Source organism: Cannabis sativa, chromosome 9 (assembly GCF_029168945.1).
Source record: "Cannabis sativa cultivar Pink pepper isolate KNU-18-1 chromosome 9, ASM2916894v1, whole genome shotgun sequence".
Taxonomy (NCBI): domain Eukaryota; kingdom Viridiplantae; phylum Streptophyta; class Magnoliopsida; order Rosales; family Cannabaceae; genus Cannabis; species Cannabis sativa.
Genome location: NC_083609.1, coordinates 19,414,069 through 19,419,248, shown reverse-complemented (window position 1 = coordinate 19,419,248; position 5,180 = coordinate 19,414,069).

Below are 5,180 nucleotides of genomic sequence, written 5' to 3'. Positions count from 1 at the left end.
TCCTGTTGGGGCTTTTTCCCAAACCCTAATTTTTTCCCTTTTTGTGTTGTTTAGGGTATTGGCATTCTATTAATCGATAGGGTTAGTCTTAATTTCAATTTTAAATCCCCGATAAGTGTTTTAGTGTGTCTCTCATCAAGTTTTGAATATTATGGTTTAGGGCCCTGTAAAACGTCGAGCTGCATTTCCACTCAGGCTGACCGGCACACTTGAGCACGGAACGAGGTAAGATAGCATGATAATATATATATATATGCTAGCAAAAAACTACGTGCGAGGCACGTATACTAAATTTATGCTAGTTTTTTTTCCATGTTATTTAAAAGTGATACAATTAAAAATTAAAGAAAAAATATTATTAATTATTAGGTGAGATTATTATTATGTGTATCTAAATATTATATTTTATAATGTTGTCAATTAAAAGTGAATACCGAATGCAATATATTAGTGTTTAAGAAAGCTTGATGATTTAAATATGTTCTTAAGTTAATCTAAAAATAAATTAAAAATTGATGTTCCAATACTTAATGGGTGTAAGATAAAAAGAAAATTAAAAATCAATCTCTAAATTATTCATAATTGAAGATAGCATTTGTCTAAAAATTGTAGATAAGAAAACTAATGATAGTCATTGGTGGATTTCAATCTTCATTTGCTTCGATAGAGACAATAGTGTAATTTTTGTATTTTGCACTTTTCATTCTAGCCGGGTCCGCATATATCTGGATTGTCCATTATTTCGTTGATAAATTGAATATGATAGTGTCGACAAAAAGTAAAAATCACGTTTAACAAAAAGTAATAGTATTCTATAACAAAATACTATTAAATTATTTTAAAATGCTATATTTTATTAAAATAAAACTCTATACGATTAAAATTTCATATTTATCTTTACTCAAAAAGAAGAAAAAAAATTGATAAAAAAAAAAGAAAAAAAATGAAAAGTTTCTATTATTATCTCCACTGCCTTTCTAGATGTGAATAATGGTCTCTTCTTTCTTCCATATTCTTCTTTATTTTTTGTATATTGTGTTTGCAACATATATGTAAATTATTACGTAACTTTAAAAAACTTTACTCCTGGAAACTAATGCATATGCCGAGCACTTAGAATCATTTATTAGCTGTAAACTTGGTTGGGTTTTTTTCGCCATTGATGCTTGGTTTTGTGAACTTTGATAAAAGTCACGCTTCTTTTTTATTATTATTATTACTTATATATTTTGTTATTAAGTTGTGAAGAAGAAAAAAGAGAAGTGCGGATTGGAATATTATGTGTGATTCCATGGGAATGTCCAAATTGTAATAGGAAAAGGAATACAATAAATAATTAAAGAAAACCTAATCGTAGATGTACAACAGCAAAAACCCAATCATATTTTTTTAGATTTAATGGGATTTATTTTATTATATATAAATGAAAAGTGACCCATGAATTAAAAGAAAATTAAAAATTAAAAAGAAACACAATGTGTGTAAGATAAAAAGAAAATTAAAAATTAATCTCTAAATTGTTGATAATTGAAGATAACATTTGCTTTGACAGAGACAATAGTATAATTTTTTATTTTGCACTTTTCATTTTAACCGAGTCTGCATATAACTGGATTGTCCATTTTTTGTGTATAAATCGAATATGGTAGTGTCGACAAAGCGGCGGTGTTCCTGCAAATAGTTATTTATTTTCATTTAAGATGATTAGGCATGGTGTGCATAATTAATTTAATTAAAAAAATTTACTTATGAAAGACAAGTAAAGTTATTTTATTTCTTTAAAACTACACATCTGTAGTATAATCCATTAATTGGACACCAGTACACGGAAATATTTTTTCCTGTGAAAAAAAAAATAATTAGAAAATTAATTTTCTTTTTTCTTAAGATAAAACGAAATTAGGGTAAGTAATATTTTTTGTTTTGATATTATTTTTATAATATTTTTTTAAGATCATCAAAAAAAAAAAATTAAAAAATATCAGTGTATATTTTTGTAAAGGATAATTTTATGATTTTTTTGACTCATGTGGACCTAACGCGCATGGATAATTCAATTTTTTTTTTTTTGTTATTTCATATTAGAGAGAGTGAAAAAAAGCTATATATTATTTCAAAAAAAAAAAGCTATATATTATATTTATTAACTATCCTTTCGAAGATAGAGAAGAAAAAGGACTGTATATGAATATACAAATGACATAGTTTAGTCTCCGTATAACACAACAACGATGTGAGCTCATTAATTTTGATAGAAACAATGCAGATTTGAAAAGATTCAATAAGGAGACAAAAATCCCAAAATGTTAGAAAATGAAAAATTAATCTTAAAAATTGGGGGATGATTTACGAATAAGAAGAAGACCCAATTGGATCAGAACCTGAAATTGGGGGACGATTTTTTTGAATTTCTCACAGCGAATTTGCGTCAGATCCTCCATTTTTCGCAGATTCACTCATCCATCTATACGACAATAAGAATTTGCTTGCTCTGTTCATTGAATAGTGGGAGTGGACTGCGATTGAAAAAAATATATAAATGAAGATAAATACCTAGAGAAAACCTAAACGATTTGGTAAAAAAAAATTCCATATATAATTCGTTTTTTTCCTGATCTCTCTCAACAAACTAATTGTATATGCGGTTTAAGGTTCAATTTATTTTATATATATATTTTTAATTTCTAGAGTTATAGTTGTGATTATATATAGAGTTGAAATATGCTAAATATCAGTTCAATCTTCATTGATAGTCATTGGTGGATTTCAATCTTCATTTGCTTCGATAGAGACAATAGTGTAATTTTTGTATTTTGCACTTTTCATTCTAACCGGGTTCGCATATATCTGGATTGTCCATTTTTTCGTTGATAAATTGAATATGGTAGTATCGAAAAAGCGGCGGTGTTCCTGCAAACAGTGATGTATTTTCATTTAAGATGATTAGACATGTGCATAATTTATTTAATTAAAAAAATCAACTTATGAAAGGCATGTAAAACTACACCTCTGTAGTATATTCCATTAGTTGGGCAACAGTATAGGCTGTTTGTATTGTCATCAAGTTTAACATATGCTATAGCACTGTAAAATGCATAATAAGATTGTTAGTATCTTTTTTAATTTTAACTTAATTTCAATAACATCATATGTTTTGTAATATACCGTGGTCTGGCCGCATGTTGGCTTGTCACATATGATTTTTTCATTGCGATTGTATAAATTTATTTTTTTATAACATGCGTCACATGACATGTAATAAAAACTCTGGACAGTATCAGTTATTTTTATTAAGCAATCTATTTATTATTAACATTTCATGTCAATTTTTTCTATGTTATTTTTTAAAAACAAAAAATAATTAGCTTAGTTTTTTTTACTATGTATTTTTTGTTCAATTATAACATTTGTTTACATTGAACTTCTTGGTATAGTTTGTTATTTATTTAAAATAAAGTTGGTTTTTTTTAAGTTATTTATTTATTTTTTTAAATAAATGAAAATATTAATTGCCCATTCCAGAGGATACATTTCTTTCTTAGATATATAACTTCAAGAAACATCACTGCCCATTGCCCAATGTAGAATTTGTAAAGAACTTTTACGTGGTAAGATATTCAAAGGCACAGAAAGATTACAGCAAGTAATGTAGGTCGAAATATCTCTTATCTCTTGGTTTAACGGACAAATAAGCTATCATGATTTAAGCTAATGTAGATTTTAGTGAATGACGCCAAGTCATTATGCGACTAAAACAATTCGTTAATAGAGAATGGGAAAGTCTTTTGTACTAAGAATGGCTTGTAGTTGATCCATTTGATCTTTTTTCCTTTCCATTTATAATCTTATTGATACAAAGTTTCAAAAATAAATCCAGAAAGGAAAACGATAACTCCATTCCAATCCACAAAAGCAAATTAAACCTAAAACCTAAATTCAAATTTAACCTAAAATTATAAAATCAAATTTAAAATCTTACCTTGCTCGTTGTAGGCTATGAAGGTGACGGTGGAAGCTGAGGAACGTCTTCGCGTGGTGGCGTAGAATAGAGAAAGCTCGGAGCTTCGGTAGTCGATGGAGTTTGGGGCTTTAAGAATAGGAGAAAGGAGAAATAATTGGCATCAAATATCAGTTCAAATATAAATGGGATTTGTTTTATTTTTATTTTATTATATATAAATAATATTTTATTATTTTATTAAATATAAATGAAAAGTCACCCTTGAATTTCTCATAAACTAAGAATTCAGTTATATAGACACACTTTATATAGAATAGATATGAATGTATGCTTGTTTTAACTATTTACACTACTAGCACTAATTGTTTATGCGACATTAAGGGTGTTAGTATAGTGTAAGTTTATAGAGTAGTTACAGTGTTACCAACACGAGTACTAAGGGGTACGTCGTGCATGTGGTACAACACTTAGTAACTTCTCCGGGTACAATAATGGCTCTACCATCACGAGTACATGTTTGGTACTTTAGTGCATATGGTATACAGTGGTCGTACTTCCCTTAAAAACGTTGTTAAGCATTTGGTGGGTTTAGTTATAGAGCTCAGAGTGGCTTAAGCATAAAGCCGAAATTGCATGGTTTATATATATGTTATGCATATCTTACTGAGTCTGTTGACTCATCAGTTTGCTACCTTGTGTAGGTAAAGGAAAAGCGAAGCTGAAGGAACAGTGAGATGGAGCTCGGCAGTGATTGTACATATCGCGGCAGTGCAACCTGGAGGGTCTCGGTCTTTCAATATTTTGAGATAAAATTTAGTTGCCTGTTGTTTGTAAAAAAAAAATATAATAATAATATACTAGTAAACTTTGTATTACTAAAAATGCTTTAAACTGTATTTTGAAATTCGGGATCCCGACCCATATGGTTATAAAGTTATAATACTATAAAATTAATCTTTAAGTTTTGTAAATTTTAAATACGGGCGTTACAGTTTGGTATCAGAGCCACCAGGTTGTTCACTGAAGACCGTCAAGATATGTACAATCAAGGCCAATGTCGAGCTCAACTCACGGTTCCGTAAGCTTTACTTTTTGCAAAATGTTTAAGATATATTGCATATATGTGAAACTTGTTGTTTAATCCTTAATGCAGTCTTAAGAATATTTTGACCACTGTCTAACCTGGATGCCTTGTGGGTTCGCAGGCTAAGTCCTAATA